General features: G+C 49.0%; 1 protein-coding gene and 1 pseudogene across 4 annotated transcripts in view; one reads left to right on the plus strand and one right to left on the minus strand.

The window, feature by feature from the left end:
• Nucleotides 1–462: 462 nt before the first annotated feature.
• On the minus strand, nt 463–22714 carry LOC103295471 (ribosome biogenesis protein NSA2 homolog; annotated as a pseudogene).
• The window catches only part of ACSL1 (acyl-CoA synthetase long chain family member 1), a 64185-nt gene continuing 51866 nt past the window's right edge, over nt 11867–24185 (plus strand). For all 4 annotated transcript variants that reach the window (XM_054720140.1, XM_054720137.1, XM_054720139.1 and 1 more), the window contains exon 1: nt 11867–11948. The gene's annotated coding sequence lies outside the window, so the exon portion shown is untranslated. The remainder of the gene's footprint in view (nt 11949–24185) is intronic.

Here is a 24185-nt window from a genome sequence, read left to right on the forward strand (position 1 = left end):
CTCCCGGGAGCTCCAAATAGTCCCCAGTGTCTTGAGATGACCAGTGGGGCAGAGGGGATGGGTTTGCACCTCAAGAAGCAAAGTTGTACAACACCCTTTAGATTGTCTCGTCCAAGAGCCACATGGGGCTGTTGAACACTTGAAATATTGTTAGTCTGAATTGAGATGTGCTGTATGTGTAAAATACAAATTGGATTTTGGAGACCAAGTTAAAAAAAAGAATGCAAAACATCTCTCTAAAGTTTTGATATGGATTACATGTTGAAATATTATTTTTGGACACACTGGGTTCAATAACATATTAAAATTAACTTCATCCGCTTCTTTTTACTTTCTTTGTAAACTGGGCCATTTTAATGGCTGCAGACATGTAAGCTGTGAGATAGTACTCGGAATCACCACAGTAAAGGAGCTTTCCTGATTGGTGCACAGTCTTCAATAATTATAAGGAGTTACTTGCTGTCAAACCAGTAAGACGGCATTTATGCATCCATCATTTTCAGGATTGCTGGTAACAGGCATATTTTCACATCACAAGGCCCAACTCGCTCACATTTACCTTGATGACAGTACCTTTGCTAATAACACCCGAAGTTGTATAAAGTGGGGATGAGAGGTTCTTCTTTACTTAAAATGCTGGCAGGCAAAAGGTGGCCTTCAGTGCAGGGTGTGTTACATGGGCTAGGGAATCTTTCATATTTAGGTGGTTTTCAAGTAAAGCCATCTCCAACAAAGCAGACTTTGGTAACCAGCCTCTTCGACACTTTCTTTTTTCTCTTTCCTGTTCAAGTAACTTTTAATACCCCCGTGTCTCCCTGGGCACGGACTCTGGCTGCCCATTGTGCCACTTTCTCTTCATTTTTGTTTCATCCCATTGGAAAGTGCGTTAGCTGGGGTCTGTCCCGCTCTGCCCAGTGGATAAGCAGGGACTGCGCCCTGGAGACTCTTCTCCCCATTCTTTGGTGTTTCTCTTCTCAGGCTTCCTGATAGCCCCTCTCTTTGTGTCTCCTCAGCACTGCGCTATGGAGGGTAGAGCTTAGCCTTCAGACCAAACATCTTTTTGCTCTTTCAGGCCCATGTCATTAACTCTTATTTATCTTGATTTTTTTTTTTGTTAGCAGATTTATGAATCCAATTTTTCCTTAGACTTTTGAAAAGTCCTACTCAGTTCAATGATATGACATGAAAATTGCTCAGAAACCTGTATTTTAGAGTAAGTGTCAGAGTCCTCTCCACCAGTCTCTCTGAGGATGAAACATTTTTGCCAAAAGTACCGTATTTTCCGGCGTATAAGACAACTGGGCGTATAAGATTTTCCTGGGTTAAAAAGTCGTCTTATACGCCGGAAAATACAGTAAATATCTATGCAGCTTTGAGCACAAGTCACTTCACCTCTAAGATGGAAATACCGTATTTTCTGGCATATAAGACGACTTTTTAACCCAGGAAAATCTTATACGCCCAGTCGTCTTATACGCTGGAAAATATGGTATCAGAGTAAGACAGTGACTCTATAAATGACAGACTTGGAATGACGGTTAAAGACAGGATTACAATGCAAATGACAGATTTGTTTTTCTCAACACATATTTTAGTGTAACTCTAATTGCAAATAAAAACATTTTATGAGGACATTGTAGATTCTTAGAAATTTTATACAATTCTTATAATATCTCTCTTAATAACAGTAATATGTGCATATGAATATAATACAATTGTTACTTTTATTTGACAGTGCTTTCCATATAATTTTAACTTATCAAATAGACTTAATTAGTTTATTTCCCCTCTTTTACAGAGAGGAAGAGACATTCTTTGAAATGTTTCAGGGATCCTTATAAATATCCTGAAAGTTACTTTCAGGTTAAGAAAGACTAATTTTTGAATTTAGGAAAGTTTGTCAAACATATCAAAAGTTTTAAAACATTAGGTCCAATGGGATCATAGGTCCTTATTTGTTCACTTAATCACGGTGACAAAGACTGCTTACCCATCTGATCACAGTGACAGTGCCGGCCTAGGCCCGCCTGGCTCAGGACCCCACACTCAGGGCCGGAGAATAGAGTGATTGCCGCCTGCGGTGCAGGAGGACTTGCCTGCAGGCTGGTGTGCTTCGGCTGACCACCGCCTGTTTCCACCCTCAGTTGTGTGCTCCATTGAAGCATATCTGTTAAATGCAGATACGAAACCTTCTTCTACAGTAAAGTTTATTTGAGTCTTTGTCAGAAGGACAATAATGGGTCACAGAACTTGGGCAGCATAGCTCTAGAAGCAACAAGGTGTGTGTGTGTGTGTGTGTGTGTGTGTGTGTGTGTGTGTGTGTGTACGCGCGCGCGCGCCCGCGCCTTCTGGAGAAAGTGATGCCTGAGTTAGGTTTTGGTGGGTAAATAAGAAATCACAGCGTTGCAGTTAGAAAGAAGCATAAATATGGATGCAAAGGCTTTCCAAATAGAAGTGAAAATGATAGTATTTACAGAGCATCCACTCAGGGCCAGGCACTGTGCTAAGGGCTTTGCAGACATCTCTCAGAGTGACTTTGTTTGTGACCTTTTTCTTTTCTTTTTTGTACATAGTGGTCCTTTTTGGGATAGAAGAAGGCACGTGATTCCAAAAGGGCCTACCATACTCGGGAGTATCCATCCATCCATCCATCCATCCATCTAATTATCTATCATCATCTACCTGTGTGGCCTTATCTATTCCAGTGCTTATTAAGGAACCAGATATAGGATTTTGTTTTTTGAGAAATTCTGGTTTTCTTCTAATAAGCAGAAAACATACTTTCAAAAGTATCAGCTTATGTATTCCTCTGTTTGTTCAGCTGAGTGATTATTAAACGAAAAGATAGCACCATGCTCAGAAGATGGGGATGTGGTTAATATTTCAATACTTTGAAAAGAACTTTTTTGGTGAGATTTTTCATCTTGTCATCCTAAACTGTTTAAAGTGAGACGCCAGGTTTTAAACGCGAGAGTCCTGGTTTGTCAGAGCAGTGGTGAGTATGAATTGGGAGCTTCGGTTCTATAAACCCTGCTGACTCAATAACATGTATGGAGGGCTCACACGGGGGACCTGCCGGGAATGCTCAAGCGTAGAAACTCCTTCCGGAAAGAAATGCACACCATTGTTGTCCACTGAACCTGACAGTCTTGCCTGTTTTCAGATTGACCAAGGAGCTATTTCCTTGGCTAAAACTCACAGAGCATTATTTTTTCCTGTGAAAATATCCTTTCTTCTGTGAAAGCAGAAGGACTCCAGGCCGGTTGTCTCTGAAGGAAGTGGGGAGAGGGAAAGGCGTTGTGCATATATACTCTTTGATTTGCTTTAGTCATAACAGTGGAGGGCAGGATTCTTTTCTCTGTCAACTCTACTACCTTCATATTTTCTCTGCATCTACTTATACCTCTTTCCCTCAAGTTCTAGAAAAAGCCTTTTCCCTCTGCTAGAAGCTAATGGCTTAACCTGTTTCCAGGAATATATGCCTCCTATCTCTTCCATCCTTGGCCCTCCCTCCACCAACAATCCCTGTTCCTATTTTATTTTCAGCGTCTCCCGTATTGATGCTCTAATCTTTCCCATCTTTATAAGCTAGAGCTACAAACAAAGTAAATATTCTTTCCTTTTTGTTGTTGTAATCCTCACTGGAGGATATTTTTCCATTGACTATTTTTGGAGGGGGAGAGACAAAGAGAAACATCGATGTGAGAGAGACATCGATTGGTTGCCTCCTGCATGCACCCCAACCAGGGCCAGGGATGGATCCTGCAAGGGCTCCTACCTCCAGTATGTGCTCTTGACCGGAATTGAACCTGGGACCCTTCAGTCCCAGGGCAGATGCTCTATCCACTGAGCCAAACCAGCTAGGGCAATGTAAATATTTTTAAACTCTGTTTCCTATAGCTAATATGTTCCTTCTCTCCTTTAAAAAAATTTTTATATATAATTGACATATAACATTATATTAGTTTCAGGTATACAACATAAGGATTCGATGTATGTATATATTACAAAATGATCACCATAAGAAGTATAGTTGACATCCATCACTATTACTATATTTAGTATAGTTTTTAGAAGCATATTTTTCAGATTTCAACATCTTTGGAATCAGGATGTGTCATGGATTGTGAATAATGTGGCCATCATAGTTCCTCTCATTGTATCTATGTCCTTGGGTAGTCCTTTCCCACACAGATTTTTGACTTGGTCCTGTGGCTTGCTTTGGACAATGGAGCAGCAGCAAACATGATGCAGGAAGCGGTTTGAAAAGCATTTGTACATTGGGACTTGTCTCCTTGGCTGAGTGTGGAGCTGCTGAATCACCATTTGAATGCACTTGAACTAGCTTACCAGAGTGGCCATGCAGAAGCGAACTAAGGGACCCCAGCAAATAGCCTGACAGCCATCAAACATGTGAGGCCATCCCCACACCATCTGGCCCCTGCTTATTCCCCAGGTGGCCAGCTGCAGGAGAGACCAGCAGAGGAACCGCCCAGCTGAACCCAGCCCAAGTGTTAACCTAGAGAATCACAAATTAATAAGTGACTGTTGTTTTAAGCCACTAAGTTTTAAGGTGATTTTTTTATGCAGTAAAAGCTAATCAATCTAGGGTGCATCTTCCCATTGATGATGTCTTACTATTTTGAAGGGCAGAATTTATTTTCTTTCTCAGGGATACATAAAATAATGGTGCATCTTGCAATTGGTTGTGATTTAGATTGGATGCAATACAATATTGTACACACTTGGCAGGTAAGAAAGCTAGGGATTAGAGGGCTTCTTTCCCTAGGTCTATAACCTGTAAGGTTGGAATGCGAATCCAAGCAATCTGACTCCAGGCCTTTGCTCTTAATCTGCAGGTAGTTCTATCTGGCTGGAGAGGGTGTGGCTGGAGAGGTGGCTGGTGAGGAAAGCAGGAACAGGTAATGAAGGACATCCTAAAAATTCTCGTAAAGAGTTTGAATTTTACTGGTTGACATTGAGAAGCTAGTTGAATTGGAAGGCTGGGGTACTTATAATTTACTAGAGGCCTGATGCATGAAATTTGTGCAAGAGTAGGCCTTCCTTCCCCCAGCTGCTGGCACTGGCTTCCCTCCAGCCACTGGCACCCTGGACCCGGGCTTCCCTCGCAGAGGGAGGCCCTGCCCACCTGCTGCAGCCCACTGATCGGTGGCCTGGGCCTCCCTCTGCGGGGTGATCATGGGGCGATGGCCAGGCTCTCAACCAATCCCATCGCACCTGCCTTAGCTGGCCTGGCGCCAGTGGGTGTCATAGCGTGGTCCTGGATGGTCGTTCAGCTATTCGGCTGTTCAGTTGATTTGCATATTACACGTTTATTATATAGGATATTCAACATCCACTAAATAAAGTCATATCACCTCAGGACACAGGAAGTCAGGTGTTGTGGGGGAGCAGGATGAATTCTGGAATCCCTGACTTTATCCAGCAACTATGCTGGAGCAGCACTGCATGCTGGGAGAGGGCCCAACCAGTGAGGCTGGGAGAACTCATGGACTCCATCATAAAGTTAATGAAGTCAGTGGATCAAGTGCACTTAAAAAAGAAAAAGGATGTGGGAGAAGGAAGGACCATAGCTTAAGTAGAGAAGACCATCTGATAATCATCAGTACTTACAGAAAAGTGTTCTTTTGGTGGAAATATCCTTCTTCCTTATTGCTGGACATCTGAGAGCTATAGTAGCAAATCTGAGCAGTAGTACAATAATGCTGAAAGAGTCCTGCCGACTATGGATGCTAACATAGCTTCATTAGGGCCCTCGTTCACCGAAGGTTCTAGCCACGTATTCACATAAATGTTTCCACAAAATTTGCAAAAGATAATTTAGCTGTAATAAGTTTATCTGTTGCCATTCTCTGCTCCAAGTCCCCTCTATCACCATCCCCCTTGGTAGTGCTAAAATGGCCAGCTCATTTTTAGAACCCAGCTAAGGGAACTGGAGTTGGGAATATATTACTTTGGGATCGGGGAGATATATTTATGGGCTTTCCAGTTCTTGCATGTATATTTCTAACTTCCCATGTCCCCAGAACTACCTCTCGACTCTCTCTCAACTCCCCAGCATCTTATGTCCAGAGGGCCCATAGTCATATCTCCTTATCAGCCTGTCCTAAGGCATCTGGAAGTATGTGGGGAGTAAAAGAGAAACTGGGATGAAAGGTACATAGTCAGAAGTTATACTATTGAAAATTCTTCTGATCAGCACTTATTTACAGTGAAAAGCAATGGATTTAGTTCTCATCAATGTCTTATCAAAACTGTCAATTAAAAAAATTCCATCAACCCTATGGAAGGAAAGAATGCATTTTCCTTCTCTTCTCTCTATAGAAAATTGTAAAAATGTCTTCCTCCCAAAAATCCATACCCCAGGCTTATCATGAGAAGAACATCAGTCAAACCCCATTAGGACATTCTGCAAAATTAAATGACCAGTAGGTACCCTTCTAAGCGGTCAAGCTTCCCCAAAACAAGGATAAGCTGACAAATTGTCACAGCCCAGAGGAGTCTAAGGAGTTTTGACAACAGAATGTAATAGAGTGCCCTGGTAGGGAGCAGGAAAGGATATTAGGTAAAAACTAAGGAAATCTGAACAAAGCATAAACTTCAGTTATAAAAATGTATCAATACTGGCTCATTCATTGTAACAAATGTACCATACTAATATGAGATGTTAATGAAAGCTGAAATTGGGCATGGAGTTTATGAAAACTGCAATTTTTCTGTAAATCTAAAACTGTCCTTTAATAAAGTTTATGAGAAATATAATGTAAAGAAGCAATTAGTGAGTATGCAGCCAAAAGGTAGGGTGTAAAAATTATTACAAAGGTAGGAGAAAAGAATTAATAATTTATTAATAGTTTTTAAGGTTATTTTTCTGGATTTTGTGAAATTTATGGTGTTATAAACTTCTAAAATTTGTATTTTACTATATTTCTGTTTTCATTCTAAAAAATCTGGTTTGTATCCAACTTTATATTTGTAATGTTCTTAAAGAGGTCCCCTAAATTGTGTGAACTTCAGATGCCACAAAACCTGGCTCCACCCTTTGTTGCCATTGATCACATGTGAATAGTTAGAAAAATGTGTCCAATTCACAAACCAAGTGCCTACAATGTGTAAATACTATACTAGGACTTGCAGGGAAGTGGGGGTGTATGAAGATTAGCAGGCACTACAGCTTCATGGGAGAGACGGGTATCTGTCTAATGTAGACGGAGCCTCAAAACAGATTGAGTGACAAACACCCAGCCATTGATGCCAACCCTTTCTTTAATCATCCACTTACCAAGATCTGGAATTAAAAGCACATTTGTCGCCGAAACCGGTTTGGCTCAGTGGACAGAGCGTCGGCCTGCGGACTCAAGGGTCCCAGGTTCGATTCCGGTCAAGGGCATGTGCCTTGGTTGCGGGCACATCCCCAGTGGGGGGGTGTGCAAGAGGCAGCTGATCGATGTTTCTCTCTCATCGATGTTTCTAACTCTCTATCCCTCTCTCTTCCTCTCTGTAAAAAATCAATAAAATATATATTTTAAAAAAAAAAAGCACATTTGTCATTATTAATTGATGCAGCTCTACTTCAGATGGCCATGCTCAAAAGCAATGGGTGTAGGAGATCAATAATAATCACAACTTTGCAGTTGGCAATCACAAGTGGGAGCTTTTGAGACAAGACCATTGTCAACCTGCCCCTCAGCTTGTCCCCAAAAGGACTTTGACTCTCTTTAGCTTCTCTAGATCGATCAATCAGTTTCAGGCAGATGTAGATTTGGATCTAGCCAGAATTAGCCACAAAATTTTAATCAAGCCAAAAACCTATTGGGGTGAGAGCAACTTAAAAAGAGACTCAAACTTCCATTAGGAAATTTGTTCCACTGCAGCCTCCAATCAATCGGCTCTGGTTCGCTTGGCTAACGAGATGCTTGGAGAAAAGAAAGGAGGGAAAGGGTTTAAGTCTCCTACTTCTTTCCAAGTCCCCACAACGGAATCCCCAATTATGGAGTCTGGAACCTTGATTAATGAGAACACTGAGGCCTTGGGCTGTCGGTCCTTGCAACACCCTTCTGTGTTAGGTTATTATTATAGGAATAAGACTATTATTATAATAATACCAAAACTATTATCCCTGTCTTACAGAGGATGAAGTGGGGCTTACTGCAAAGTAGCTCAACTCCCAAACCTGTGTTCTTTTTTTTTTAAATATATTTTATTGATTTTTTACAGAGAGGAAGGGAGAGGGATAGAGAGTTAGAAACATCGAAGAGAGAACCAACTGCCTCCTGCACACCCTCCTACTGGGGATGTGCCTGCAACCAAGGTACAAGCCCTTGACCGGAATCGAACCTGGGACCCTTCAGTCCCCAGGCCGACGCTCTATCCACTGAGCCAAACCAGCCAGGGCAAACCTGTGTTCTTAACCACTATGCAGTACTGCCTCCCATCATACCCTCTGTCTGATGGTCACAGGACAGCCCTTCAAACTGTGAAACTTCTGTATATATAAAAGGCTAATATGCAAAGTGTCCCCTCGGGAGTTCGACCGTGAGTTCGATCTCTCACTATGACATGCACTGACCACCAGGGGGTGGCACGGAACATGGTGGGCAACCAGCAGCAGCAGTGGCATGTGCGTGGCGAGGGAAGGAGGTGGCGGGGAGGCGGGAAACCTGATCGGCCCTGGTCGCTGGCCAGGGCCAGGGACCCTACCCATTTACGAATTTCGTGCACCAGGCCTCTAGTTTTGAAATAATGAGGGAGAAACATGTGTGTTTTTAAAGTGTTAGGCTGAAAGGAACCCGAGAAACTATTTAGTCTAGCCCTCTATTTCCGGAAGAGGACCCGAGCTTCTGGGGAATGAGGTTGCCCCCAATGTCAGGACGGCTCTGCCAGAGGGGACGGAACCCAGTTGTGATGCCTGGTTGTGTGCCTTTCCCACTCTAGAGCTGCCGACCACCGGCACTGAGGGCTGAACCCAGGGAGAGGCACGCGTTTGGGAGAAACGTGTTTTGGAGGGGGGAGAGGGAAGGGGGGAGAGCCGGTGATGATTGTCACATGTTATGAGTTGAATTGTGTCCCCCTCCCGTCCAGATTTATATGTTGAAGTCATAACCCCCAGTCCCTCAGAATGGGGTTTTATTTGGAGATAGAGTCTTTACAGAGGTAGTCAAGTTAAAATGCGGTCATTAGGGTGAACCCTAATACAATATGACTATTGTGTCCATATAAGGAGAAATTTGGACACAGACACACGCAGAGGGGAAACCATGTGAGGAGACATAGGGAGAAGATGACCATTCCCAAGCCCAAAAGAAAGGCCTGGAACAGATGCTTCCCACACCGCCTTCCGAAGGCACCCCCGCTGTTCACACCTTGATTTTGAACTTGCAGACTCCAGAACTTGTGCGACAATACTTTTCTGTGTTTAAGCCACCCAGTCTGTGGTCCTTTGTCATGGCCGCCCCAGCACACTGATCCAGCACAGAACTGGGGGGAAGTGCCTGAGGAGGCACCAGGCTGAAGGACTGGTTGGAGAGGAGGAAAAAGGAGAGGCTAAAATGATGAAATCCTGGGTGGGGAGAAAGAGACCTGGCAGAGAAACCAAGGATTAGCCAAGTGGAAACCAATCAAAATGGAAGGGGAGTCCATTTCTTCTTTTAATGGATGAGTCTAGATCTGGACTATCTCAATTGAGAAGGGGATCTAGAAGAACACAGCTGTTACAGAGGCCATTGGAGTGTGGGCTGCCCTCACGTTCACGGCACCACGGTGCCAGCACACTGCGGAGGAAACAATTACTGCCACCACGTCCAGATGTTCTGGAGAGGTGAGGAGAGCCAGGGAAAGCCCTTGGTGTATTGCAGGGTGGAGCCAACTTGAGTGTGCTTGTGGCCTCTGTGAGCACAGTCATCCCCAGGTACCAGTGGGGGGGTTGTTTCCACTGAGGATACCAAAATCTGCGATGCTCAAATGGCATGGTGTTTGCATATAACCTGCACACATCCTCTCATACACTTTAAGTCACCTCTAGATGACTGATAATACCTAATGCAATGTAAATGCTATGGAAATAGTTATTATGCTGTATTATTTAGGGAATAATGACAAGAAAAAAAGTATGTACAGGTTCAGTACAGATGCACCCATTTTAGGCCTATCTACACAGTACACATCAGCAACATGACTTTATTCCCCCGGAATATTTTTAATCCATAGTTGACTGAACCTGCTAAACCACTTATACCAAGGCAATATGTTTTCTTTTTTATTCATCACTAGAGGCCCGATGCACGAAATCTGTGCAAGAGTAGGCCTTCGCAGCTGCGGCAACATCCAGAAGGTTGTCCAGACAGTCGTTCCGCTGTTGGGCCATTCGGCCAATTTACATATTACGCTTTTATTATTATAGATAAGAAAAAATTTAAAAACTTTATTATACTTATTTTACAGTTCACTATTGCTTTTATTTTGAAACACAAATATATTTTCGTGGTTATTTTCTATGTGCATGCTCTGGAGGCAGGTTGCCTGAGTTCCAAGTGTAGCTTTGCCCTCACTAGCATTCAACCTTTCCGTGCCTCAGTTTTCTCATCTGTAAAAGGGGGATGATGACAGCACCTACTTCATAAGATTATGAAGATTCAGTAAGATAATGTGAGTGAAGGGTTTCAATAAATGGTATCTGTCATTACCAGAGGCGTTTATTATAACAAGAATTCCTCTCAAGACTCAGATTCAGCCGAAACCGGTTTGGCTCAGTGGATAGAGCGTCGGCCTGCGGACTGAAAGGTCCCAGGTTCGATTCCGGTCAAGGGCATGTACCTTGGTTGCGGGCACATCCCCAGTAGGGGGCGTGCAAGAGGCAGCTGATCGATGTTTCTAACTCTATCCCTCTCTCTTCCTCACTGCAATAAATCAATAAAATAAAAAAAAAAAAAAAAAAAAGACTCAGATTCAAAGTGTACTAGATAACAGCCCTCCGCCCGATGCTGGGCACAAGCATCACTGGGACTGGGACCCCCGTGATTAGCGGGTAAGGCTACTAGCAGGCCTCAGGCGCCGAGAGGAACAATCACATTTGGGATACCAGCCTGAAAATACATTGCGTTGGCCTCTGAAAACCCCCAAGTAGGTATCGCATGGACGTAGAACCCCTGAAAACCTCACAGCCAGGAAGAGGAGGGTGGAGGGACCCCAGGCACTTGGAGGATGAATACTGCTCTTGAGCAATGTCTCCAGCTCTAACTATACCCCGCTGATAAATCGCCCAGGGTTGCTTCATGTCCAGGGCGTTGCAGAAGTCCAGACCAGTCCTCCTGGCCAGCGGCTGTGTCAAAACCCTGTGGGGAATGTGGTGAAATCGGGTTAAAAGGGGTCGGGCACGTGGGTGCCAAAGAAAATAGGAAAGGAGAGCTCTGGGGCCGTCAGGGCCCCTTCTGCAGAAGTCAGTAGGGCACGCCCTGGTGGGTGAAGATGCGAAAGAGCTCTCCGGGGCCCGCGGACCAGCAGACCCCAGAGCTGGCGGGGCTCCCGTGCTCAGGCACCACCATTGCCCTTTGCCCTTCCTCGGATTCCTTACGCAATCAGGCAAGTTCAGGGGACTCGAGCGCATCCGCCCGCCCGTTCCCCGCACCCTCCCGCCGGCCGCACGCTGGCTGCCTGCGCGACACCCGCGCGCCTACGTGGGAAAGCGGGCGCGCGGGGGGGCGGGGCCTGAGTGGGAGCGCGGCGGGGCGGGGCCTGAGGGGCGGGGCCAGGGGCGGGGCGGGCGCGGCTCGCGCAGCAGCAGCAGCCCCGCCCCCGCGGCAGCAGAGGCTGGTGCGCAGCCAGCGCGCAGAGGTGACGGCGGCGCCTTTAAATAGCATCCGGAGCAGGCGCGGGGCAGCCAGTGGTCTGCGGTGACAGCCGGCGGCGTAGCGGCCGGGCCAGCCGAGGAGGTGAGTGCTCCCGCCGCCGGGAGCTGCGTGCGTTCCCGCTGCGGCGCCCGCGGGCTCCGCGGAGGTGCCGGGCTCCCGGCTGCCCCGCCGGCCCGAGCCCGAGCGACGGCGGCCGCAGCGGAGGCGCGTGAGCAGCCGCTCGGTTCGTCGGGACGTTCCGCTTTTACGGCCTCTGCCCGGCGGCTGCCCTGCCCGCAGCTGCGGAGGCCTCGGTGCCGCCGGAGCCGCCGCCGCCGCCTCCGGTGCCTGAGGCGGGGATGCCCGCACGGGCGAGGCGCCGGTTCACCGTGGGGTCCGGTGACGTGCGCCGCGGGTCCGGCCCCTTGTTTGTGCGGCGGCGGGGACCGGCCCGGCCTGGACGAGCCTGAGCTTCAGACTCAGGGAGTAGATCCCGAGAGGCAGATATCGGGGGTCCCTCGGCCACGCCATCCCTCCTGCACCAGCGGATGCGCTCCAGCCGCGCAGGGAAGCGCGGGACTGCCCGCCTCTCCCGCCGCGGCTGACGGCCCGCGAGGAGCGCCTGCGGAGGGTCCCACGCAGCACCCAGACCGGCTGCCATGTGCAGCACCTCGCGGTGTCTCGGTGTCTCGGAGGAGTGCGGGAAGCCTCTGCGCCCAGCCCTGAGGGGGTCATTGATTTAAGGAGTCTGGCTTTTTTTTTTTATTTTTAATTAACTAACAAGCAGAGATGATGTCTGCTCCACGGCATCGTGGACGGAGCGTGCTGATGGATGACTTGAGCGAACGGTGCTGAAACCTAGAGACAGGTGCCGGGGCAATCGGGTGTCATCGCGAACCCCTTCCCACCCACTCACGTTCAAGGTTATGGCGCTTAATTACGACTATTGTACAAGTGCCCGTTGTCTCCCAAAGTTAAGACTTTTAAGGTCCTTTGGGGGCAGAACTGTCCGAAGTGCCCCCGCCCGCTGTCAGTACCCTTCCCTTTATTTACGGACCTGTGCATAGCGTGAGAGAAGCGGGTTAAATCTCACGGTTTCGGACACAGATTTCGCCTCTGTGTTCCCAGTGTAAACAATTATTCCTAAACACAAAGCCAGCCTTCTGGTTGATTCTGCAGGTGGAGGTGGAGGTGGCCGGTTAGAGTGGCTGAAAACTTAAGGTTGGAGTTGACAGTCTGCTTTGGGTGTGCTTGAGAAGGGGGGGCGGGGGGAAGCTTTTTAAAGGAACCCCGCTTCCCTTCCCCTTAGTGTGGTTGTCTTGTCCTGACTCAACTGGGAGAGGCCCTTCCCAGCCTGTATCTTGGCTCCTCATTTGTGAAAAGACTAATGTGCATTAGGCTAACGTCTTTCAGGAGCTAAAATTCTGGATTAGAAAAAAATAATCCTTAAAAGCAGCACACCTCACCTCCCTCCCTTAAAATAATATAGATATATTATAGACCATAGACTATAGACCTCTATTTTCTGCACTTAGTAAACAGAAAAGACTTTTTAAAAAAAGAAAAAGAAAATCAACCTTCCCCCAGAGTTATAAATATTTTGGTATATTTTCTTCCTGTCTCTATTAATGCCTATTTTTATTATTATTACAGGCAGCCCGACTAAAGAGAAATCCCTTGGCTTTTTAGATTTTGGCATTTAAGGGATAGATAGTCGTGACATATGCAGGGGGACAGGTGTCTAGTTCTACCGCACAGGCAGAGTTTCCATGGCTGTGTCTGCTTTTGGATGAAGCTTGGAATAACTGAAAGTGAACCAGCTGGCCACAGTGTCACGGTTAAGGCCCAGGTCTTGCCACGTCTTTCATGTTGATGTCGCTGTCTTGTGGACAACGTCTGTGTGTTTGAGGAGGGCTTGGGGAAAGATCACATGGCTTTGTCATTACAGCCCGGAATTTCCCCATCTCTCCCCCTTCACGTCTCACTTTTCTGGAAAGAGCAAGACTATAGGGATAGGGGTAATTTCTAGATGTTGATACTCTATAACCTTAAGAGAGAGGGATAATTTTGTCCATTATTCTTTTGCATTTACTGTCTCTTCTGACCAAATCCTGTTGAGTTAGACTGCATTCACCATGTTTTAGGAATGGTCCCCCTAGGAGGATGCCATGAATCAGAGAAATGTGTTACAAAATACAAAAGAACATGGTTGTTGTTCTTAAGGCAACTCAAAACGGTTGGCATCCTAAGGCCGTTCAGGCCTTACTCCCCGACAGGCTGTGGTTCGTCAGGTGGTAGGTGGAAGGTGCCAGAGTCTTTACTACACACTGTAGTCCCACTGGCGGTCAGACAAACACACGGGGTCACTTTGACACTCACGCCTGGAGACCAGGTCTCAGCGGACAGGGCCGATCCGAAGCTGCTGGTGGTTGAGTGTCCACATTCTAGTGCTTGAGGGGCTTCTGAGGGCTTTGGAAGAAATACAAGCCCTGAAGCTGTAACTTACTGGACTTGATGAACTGTACGTGGAGGCAATGTTATCAGTGTCTGTGGCCAGGACTCTGAGATTGTCATTGTATCTGCGATTCCTTACCCGGCATGCCGAATGCCAACTCGTAAAGTTTGGGTTGTGGAAGGCCGAGGTGACACGTACTTTGCAACAACCGCTCATACCATAGTGACAAGAGAAGTATACCGCAGCGCAAAATCTTAGTTACGGCCATTTTTCTGCCTTTTCACATCCTGGTAGGTAGAAGTTCCTGAGTGTGTTGGAGACGGCACCGTATTCCGTCGGGTGTGACCTTTGTGGAGTTAGAGGGGAGAAATGGGATGGAGCGTTCCTGGTGACGTGGCTGGCAGGAGGGATGGAGGGCATGTACTTGGGACAGAGACGTCGGTGGGGTGAGGACCCCACTCCCCTGTGCTGCCTGCCTCCCCGGAAGACATTCGGCTGGAGGCACACGTCCTGTCTCCAGAACCTGAGGTCTCAGAACCCGTGGCTCAGTCTAGGGATCCGGGCTAATGCTCTCCGTGAATTAGTTGCCAGTCTTCTCTTCACGTTTTAAATAAAAATGCGAAAGCTCTCCATTATCTAAATCAAAACCATTTGCCTCAGAAAAGCTATATATAACATATAATTTTATAGTACATACTTACATTATAATAGGAATCTATGCTTATGATAGAAAATTGGGGAACTGTAAAATTAAGGTCTTAAAGAGATTCAATACTATTAACATTTCTGTGTATTTCCTTTTTGTTTCTCTAAATATATTTTTTAAAATTTAAAACATATATTTTATGTTGAAGATAAAATTTTTGATAATTTAATTTTAATGGCCTAAAGTGTATTGTGAATATTTTTTTTTATGTTTTAATGTATCTTTTAGAAATTAGGGCACCTTCTGCTTTAAAACTGTTGAAATTGACTGTTTTGAACATTATTTTTATTAATGAATGGTTTTAATGAACTATAGGGTTCCTGAGTTCTAGTCAAAAGCTGTTAAAATAAAGATTTCGTGGTTTGGAAAGATAAGTGGTAAGAAGTGAGGGCCCCCTGGGAACTGCCTTTTGCACCGTGTCCTCATCCCGGGAGGGATTTCTGACACGTGTGTTATCTGTCCACTTGCACAGCTCTGGCCCGTGGCCCTCGGGTTTGTTGAGGGAGCCATGTCCCTATACATAAGGCTGATGTGCGCTGAATATGTTCTTTATTTTATTAACCAAAAAGGGCAAGTTGCTGCAGGAACTGGTTTCTCCCTCAGCTGACCGACATGGTGGCCTGGGCCGAGCCTGGGCAGCCCGGGACGGGGCAGGTGGTGATAACACCAGCCGTACCGGGCACTGTCCGCAGGGCTTCCGAGGCGCTCATGCAGGGACTCGGCCCTGTCGGTGGGTCCCACTGTTACCCATCCTTTTCAAAAGGGAAAAGAACAGGTGCAGAGGTCAAATCACCCCACCCAGGTTGAACCCCGGCTGTCCGGCTTCAGGGCCAGCGCTCCTGATTGCCTGGTTCTTCCCGGTGAGCCAGCAGGTGGCGTGACTGAGGCCGGGCTGCTGCTTCCTCCGTGTCGCTGCTCCTTGATTTGTCCCGTCTCAGTTGCACTCTGTCTTGGACCAGAGACGGGGGTGAACGACCACAGAGGTGGCTCAGCTCGGTTCTGTGAGTGACAAGACCTGCTACACACGGCTTACTTTCGGGGGAGCTCAAGAGTGAAGGGCTGGGCCTGCCCTGGGAGTTGGTCCTGTGAGGCCGGGGGACAGTGGAGACTGGTGATGAACGCATCGTGTGCGGAGGGAGAGAGCACGTGGGTGGGAACAGGGACCCCGGCTTAGCAGGGACGGAGGAGCGTCGCTCACTTACGTAGGAGATTGTCCCACCTTGAACATGGGATTGCTTTCTGCTGCCTCCCTTGGGGTAGGTTGTTTTTTGTTTTTTTTTTTTTTTACCAGAAACAGACCTTCTGAACAAGTCCTAAATCATGCTGAAAACGTGTAGTAGATGAGAGACTGGGATGGAGAAGGCCCAGGGTTTGCAGGCAGGGTGGTATGGCCGCTTTCCCCCAGAACCATTTTCAGCAGAACCCCAATGTATAAAATAAGTGAAGGCGGGCTGCGGTGGTTGGAGGGGGCGAGGGGCTGGGAGTCCCAGGCCGCACAGACACGGGGGCACTCCCGTCTGACACAGCCGTGTCCCCGCGGGCAGGACACGGCGGAGTTTGTTCCTGAGCCCGGTGACTGTCTGAGGACTGGCTGGACCGTGGCGTTATCTGTATTTGTGCCCCGACATCCAGTCAGTCAGCAGGTTCTGCTTATTCTAACTCGCGCTCTGTACCAAACTGCCGGACACACGCCCGCTTCTCCCTCTCATTCTGTGTCGCCATCCTGGTCCAGGGTCTGTCACCTCCAGCAAAGGCCCTCAGTAAGAAAGGGGGAGGGGGTGCCTTTTCCACGCAGAGCTCCGGTCAGATACCCCCTCTGCAGAGCCGTCCAGGGCTCCTGTGAGGCCCCCCGTCTTCAATGAGCTTGGCGGTCGGGGCTTCTAGAGTTTAGTCCAACCTGCTGTTTCCCTTGCTTCCCAAACCACCACATCCTGGGGCCTTTGAGCACGGAGTCTCCAGCACAAGGCCAGCCAAGGCCTCTGCACCCCAGGGGGTCTATCTACCCCCCCCCCCCAGCCTGTCTGTGTCCTGGAAGGGCCTCCCGGGCCCTGCGTGCCCACCTTGACCGTCAGCAGGGACGTTCCTCCCCCTCCCCCGTTCCTCATGGCCCTGCGCCTCAGAGGCACTTGCCTGGAGCCACTCACTGTCCTCAGACTCCAGGTCACTCCCTGGACCCCTAGGCCGACATTCAGCGGGGGGCCCAGCAAGCACAGTGGTGACAGTGCTGAAATACTCCCGGACCGGCCAGAAAATGGCCGCAGCCCTAATTCAGAAAGGGGGGCGAGGGGGTGAGGCAGGGGGTGGTTCGTGCCTGGCCTGCAGAGGGTCTCCCGAGCCCTGATCTGGGCATTGGCCGTTCTTCCCATTGCTGGATGCCCCCCTCCCTCTGTCCTGCATTGGACTTTTCAGGGGTGCATATCTTGTTTCCCCAGTTCAACGCCCCGCCACCCTCCGGGCTCCGGCTACCCCTCGTCATGGTCCGGGGCTAGGGGGAGGCCGGGCCTCGGTCTTCAGCAGCATGTCACGTGGGGCCTTCATGCCGGGGAGGACTCGGTACCGGCGGCTGGTCGCTTGAGACCGGAAACATTCTGGTAGTCGCTAGAAGGGTCGCTGGCAGAAACGTACATTAACTCGCGCTCTGTACCAAACTGCCGGATACTGCCCACTTCTCCCTCTCATTCTGTGTCGCCATCCTGGTCGTGTATGGCCATGCCGGGCAAGCTTAGGTCCTGTTTGTGTATGGCCATGCCGGGCAAGCTTAGGTCTCCAGAGCAGAGCCTGTGCCCCATGGCCTTCAGTTCTGCTGGAGCCGCAGGTGGTGTGGGATGTGTGGGTGGGGGGGGTGGGGGCAGGGGAGGGGGGAGGAGATCAGTGTCAAGTTCTCGATTAGCTTACATATCTGTACCGTGGTCTTCGATGACCTGGTATTCGTACTTAGAATCACACCTTGTTTCCGGACCTCCACAGCTGTTTGTTCTCCCCGTAGGACAATTGCCCACATTGTTCCTCATTCGGCTTCCCAGATGGCCCAGGTGAGGAGCTGGCGGGGACCTCGCAGTCCAACCAGCCACCTCACCGAGGATGGCACCAAGATCCGGAGGGTGTGGCTGAGCCGCCCAGGAACAGGCTGGACCGCGAGGACAGGGCCGGTCGGCTCTCTGCTGACACGAGTCAGAGCTGAGCGCCGCCGAGGCCAGGGCCTCTCTAGCGTTCAGGCAATCTGACGATGCTCAGCCCTGAGGCAGGGCTGGCGCTGTGGGGTCCCCCGGGCACACCGCAGATGGGGCCAGCCCTGAGGCTGCTGTGGCCCCAGGGCCACGGTTCTCCTTCCCCCAGAGCAGCCGCAGGCCACGTGGGCCGGTGACAGTCACAGGCAGTGTCCTGCACTCTCCGCTCCATCCTGGGGCGATGCCGAAGCTTCGTGCCCTCCCGATGGAGAACGCTGCCGCCCGCCCAGTTAGCGGTTCTGTTTATTATGCCCGTGGCTGGGAGCTGCCCGAGACTAGCCAGGCCAGTGATCAGAGAGGTTGCAGGTACTGCTCAGGAGATGGGGGGCCATCCCCATAGTGAGGGGGGGTGCCCCCAACCTGTTCCTGGGCGGCTCATTAGACCATCCATTAGAGTGCACGGTGGATATACTAGGATTTCTGTAGATCCTTATTTTTTAGCTTTTTAGATTTATATTTTATAGAAATATATATGCATAGTTTCTATGTAAATGCACTTATATATTAGGAATGCATTTTACTTATTATTTTGGGTGCATTGTCAAAAGTTTAGGGAATCAGAAAATTACCTCCTCTGCTATTTTTCCAAGAAGACTCAGTTTGTCAGTTTAGGGCAGTGGTCGGCAAACTCATCAGTCAACAGAGCCAAATATCAACAGGACAACGATTGAAATTCCTTTTGAGAGCCCAATTTTTTAAACTTAAACTTCTTCTAACGCCACTTCTTCAAAATAGACTCTCCCAGGCCGTGGTATTTTGTGGAAGAGCCACACTCAAGGGGCCAAAGAGCCGCATGTGGCTCGCGAGCCGCAGTTTGCCGACCACGGGTTTAGGGGATACCAACTGCTTTGTGAAACTAGGCTGTGATCCTTGTTCCCGTGGTCTCTGACCTTAGGTGAGTCAGGTGACATCCAGAGTGTGCTTTGCTTTCGGATCCAAAAACTTGACAATATGGAAGCCTCATTAGGACATGATTGTTTTTTCTGTGTTGACATAGATTGGGAACTCTATATACGTATTTGCAGTTTGAATACATGGACTTTTTCTTACATGACAATTAAATGCCAGGCTGGTTGGCCACACTAAGTCAATATTTAAGTTGGCTTTCTTAGACCTTAGGCAGCTGGTGGGAGGCAGTGAGTCCACTGGTCCGATCTGCTCCCCGCAGGTGAGAGCTCAGCTCAGGCTGTGGGAGCCTGGAGCTGGAGCGGCCTCAGAGGTAAAGGTAGGATGTTTGGGATTTGCCTTAAAATCCCTTTAAAAAGTGGATCAAATGAAACAATATTAGCAAAATGTTGATTTTTTTAAATATATTTTTTTATTGATTTCAGAGAGGAATGGGAGAGGGAGAGAGAGAAACATCAATGTTGAGAGAGAATCATCGATCCGCATGCCTTCTACTGGGGATCGAGGCCTCAACCCAGGCATGTGCCCTTGACCGGAATCGAACCCGGGACCCTTCAGTCTGCAGGCTGACGCTCCATCCACTGAGCCAAACCAGCCAGGGCAAAATGTTGATTATTATTAAAGCTGAGGTCATGGGTGCGTGGTGGCTTATTATACTGCTCTGGCTACTTTTGAATAGATTTGGAAGTTTCCGTAATAAAAGTTTTAACCAAACATAAAGGAAGAGAGACTCAAACTAGTGTCACCCAAGTAGGTAATAGCCAGACCAGACAATCTCTTTTTCCTTCTTTCCCTCCTTTAAACAAACACTGGCCTATTATCCTATAACTCTCTCACCTGAGTGGACTTGTTTTGTGTTCACTCCCCCTGGGGCCCGCCCCGTCATCTTATAGTTAGTTACCTGAACGCCTGGTGTAACTCTAGCTCCTGTCCCGTGGTTGTCACCGGCACCTCCCTGATCCCTCCTCATACAATGAGCTAAACCCTGGCTAACCTCTCCTCTGCTTCACGTCCCTCCTCCAGCACCTCCGAGGGCTGGGGCAGAGCTGCGGGGTTTAGAGGTCATCCGCGCAGGCTCTGTCGGGTCCTGAGGCGCCACGCAGCCTGAGAATACTTTGTGGGTTCTGTTTGCCTCTGCTTCTTAGGGTCACGGCGGTTCCCTGCTGAAGAGCGGAGCTCGCTGTCCTCTCCGGCGACAGGTCTGTCTCTGTGTCCTGCCTCCCACCTACCCTGTTCTGCCGAGCCCTTTCTCTCGTTTTTCAGGCCCTCTGAAACCGCGGTCTATTTTAAGAGGTGTCAGTAACCCTACCCAACCTGTGTCCCCTCAGCCTCCTTACCCAGGTCACTGACATCTGATCCTGGTGACTTCTTCCAGCCCTAAGGACCGGGTCTCTTCTCCGCCTCCCACACAGGCCTGGCCCTGCCAGGGGCCCGAGGACTCCGTGAACGACCCGCGGCCAGCCTGCGGCCAGCCTCCTGCTGCCAGCTGTGCCTTAGCCTGTGGACAGGGTGCTGTCCTGGGAGAGAGGCAGGGTGTCCTTGGCCTCTGGTTCAGCACACGATTGTTCCTGACCCCCCTGCCCTGCGGCCTCCTCTTTGCTCCCCGCACCCCCACCTGCCCCTGCCGGTTCCCACCTGGCCAGCCCTCCCTGCCTCTGCAGTCCTCACGGTCTGTCCGTACAGGTGTCTGTCCGTACAGGTGTCCGTCCTCACTGAAGGCAGAGGGCCCTGCAAGCGCTGTGTCCTCACGCTGATGGCCTCCTGCCTGCGAGGGACTCACTAGGCGAGGTTTGGTTCCCCGGAGGTCCTCAGAGTGTTGTGTGATTCTTTGCAGTGGGACCCTCACGTGGAAGCTGCCCACATAGCAGGTCAGTGGCTGCACCAGGGCCCAGCTCAGGGCAGATGGTGAGAGCTGGATGTGTACTTGCCGGGAGGGGCTGAGTCCCCCTGCTTCCTCTGCTGGGACAGGCTGCCGCCCGAAGCCCTTTCTGAGCAGGTGGCAGATACGTAAATACCCGAAGAAATGGACTGACCTAGTTAGAGCTTCTTTATCTTATTTGTGAAAATATAGCAGAGTTCAAAGAATAATAAAATCATAAAGCAGGTGCCACGTGCCCACCGCATCGAATGGATGCTTTTTAACCTGGATGGTTTTCCTTACGTACCCTGCGGTCGCCTGAGGGTGCTGGGGGTAGGAGGGATCCCGGGTCAGGGTTCCTGGCCCTCCTCCGCCTTCTCCAGCATCGATCCCGGGGTGCCCCATGGCATTGGCGAGGGAGGAGGCGCCGCCCTCCTCAGCGCCCACTCCTGTCTCTCCCCGAGGCCCGCACAGGCGGCAGCAGCGAAGCTGATCCAAGATTTTGTAGCTCGCTGTGGTTCCTGCCAGTTCCTAGAACACAAATCGAATGCTCTGCACTTGAATCTAATGTTCCTTCCATCTTTCTGTGCTATCTCTCTGATCACCCCTGGAAGTGAGCAGCTTTGGACAAAGTATCCGATGGACCCCAGACTTGGGTGCCTCCTGTGTGTGCGGCTTCTCAAACCACCGGGCCCACGCCCCTCCGTGGAGAAGCGTCCTGCCCCCAGGCCCAGCGCTCCCCCCCCGGGAAAGGACATCGTCCCCTTCCTGTGAGGTGCTTCTCCCGTCTCTCGCGGAGCCTCTTGGGTTGGGGTCGACTTCGGTTTCCCGCAGCCCAGGAAGGGTGTCTCTTCCCCTGCGTTGTCGGTGGAGCAGGACTTCTCTGCGTCTCCAGCGATTATCATAACAGGCTCTGCTGGTGCTGCCCAGCAACTCCCAACATTGGTGCCAACTCCTCTAACATGCAGACCTGCAGCTGCGATTGGGGCTCTTCCTGTGCCGCATGCCAACTGAAACACCAGGCCTCCTTGGGTCCAGGTGGCGGGCAGGCAGCTGCACCTACAGAAGCCTGTGCGTCTTGTTCTTGCAGAGGGTGGGGCCAGCCTAAGCAGCGGGTCTCTGGTCCCCATCCGATGGAGCAGAGCCGCTGCCCGAGGCCGCCTGCTGGCCCACGCCGGCTCCCCTCACCAGCTCTTACCAGCCACATCCCTGCCTTGTCCCGACATATGTACAGAAGTCGCTTAACAGTATCAAACCCCTGGCTAAGGACCAGTGGAAACATCTTGTTTCTCTTCGGGATTTTCTTGAGTGGGACTCTCTCTAAAAATCAATGAAAAACATATCCTCAGATGAGGATCAAAAAAGACACACACACAGGATTCGGTAACTAAATGGATATAAATGGGGAAAATAGATGAAATTGGAGGGCTAAATTTTTGAGCCTGGGAGAATGCCGTGGAGCAGTGATGAGGAGGCGAGGGTAGACAGAAGGAAGGAATTCCATCCTCTCCCCCGGTTCTCTGGCACGCTGGCCAAGGCACCGCCTCACCATAGCAGCAAACTTCAGCTCCATACAGTAAACTTCAGCTCCATACAGTAAACTTCAGCTCCATACAGCAAACTTCAGCTCCATACAGTAAACTTCAGCTCCATAGCAGCAAACTTCAGCTCCATAGCAGCAAACTTCAGCTCCACAGCAGCAAACTTCAGCTCCATACAGTAAACTTCAGTTCCATAGCAGTGAACTTCAACTCCATACAGTAAACTTCAGCTCCATACAGTAAACTTCAGCTCCATACAGTAAACTTCAGCTCCATACACTAAACTTCAGCTCCATACAGTAAACTTCAGCTCCATAGCAGTAAACTTCAGCTCCACAGCAGTGAACTTCAGCTCCACAGCAGTGAACTTCAGCTCCATACAGTAAACTTCAGCTCCATACACTAAACTTCAGCTCCATACACTAAACTTCAGCTCCATAGCAGTAAACTTCAGCTCCATACACTAAACTTCAGCTCCATACACTAAACTTCAGCTCCATACAGTAAACTTCAGCTCCATACAGTAAACTTCAGCTCCATACAGTAAACTGCAGCTCCGTACAGTAAACTTCAGCTCCATAGCAGCAAACTGCAGCTCCATACAGTAAACTGCAGCTCCATACAGTAAACTGCAGCTCCATACAGTAAACTGCAGCTCCGTACAGTAAACTTCAGCTCCGTACAGTAAACTTCAGCTCCATAGCAGTAAACTTCAGCTCCGTACAGCAAACTTCAGCTCCATACAGTAACCTTCAGCTCCATACAGTAACCTTCAGCTCCATACAGTAAACTGCAGCTCCATACACTAAACTTCAGCTCCATAGCAGTAAACTTCAGCTCCATACAGCAAACTTCAGCTCCATAGCAGTAAACTTCAGCTCCATACAGTAAACTTCAGCTCCATACAGTAAACTTCAGCTCCATAGCAGCAAACTTCAGCTCCATACAGTAAACTTCAGCTCCATACAGTAAACTTCAGCTCCATACAGTAAACTTCAGCTCCATACAGTAAACTTCAGCTCCATACAGTAAACTTCAGCTCCATACAGTAAACTTCAGCTCCGTACAGTAAACTTCAGCTCCATACAGTAAACTTCAGCTCCATACAGCAAACTTCAGCTCCATACAGTAAACTTCAGCTCCGTACAGTAAACTTCAGCTCCATACAGTAAACTGCAGCTCCAAAACTTCAGCTCCATACAGTAAACTGCAGCTCCATACAGTAAACTTCAGCTCCATACAGTAAACTTCAGCTCCATACAGCAAACTTCAGCTCCGTACAGCAAACTTCAGCTCCGTACAGCAAACTGCAGCTCCGTACAGCAAACTTCAGCTCCGTACAGTAAACTTCAGCTCCGTACAGTAAACTTCAGCTCCATACAGTAAACTTCAGCTCCATACAGTAAACTGCAGCTCCATACAGTAAACTGCAGCTCCGTACAGTAAACTTCAGCTCCGTACAGTACACTTCAGCTCCGTACAGTAAACTTCAGCTCCATACAGTAAACTTCAGCTCCATACAGTAAACTTCAGCTCCGTACAGCAAACTTCAGCTCCGTACAGTAAACTGCAGCTCCATAGCATAAAATAACCTGCTGTCCCGCACAGAGGCCGCTCCGTGCTGTCGTCATTAGGCGTGTCCTGAC

This window comes from Eptesicus fuscus, chromosome 8 (genome assembly GCF_027574615.1).
Source record: "Eptesicus fuscus isolate TK198812 chromosome 8, DD_ASM_mEF_20220401, whole genome shotgun sequence".
In the NCBI taxonomy this organism is placed as follows: domain Eukaryota; kingdom Metazoa; phylum Chordata; class Mammalia; order Chiroptera; family Vespertilionidae; genus Eptesicus; species Eptesicus fuscus.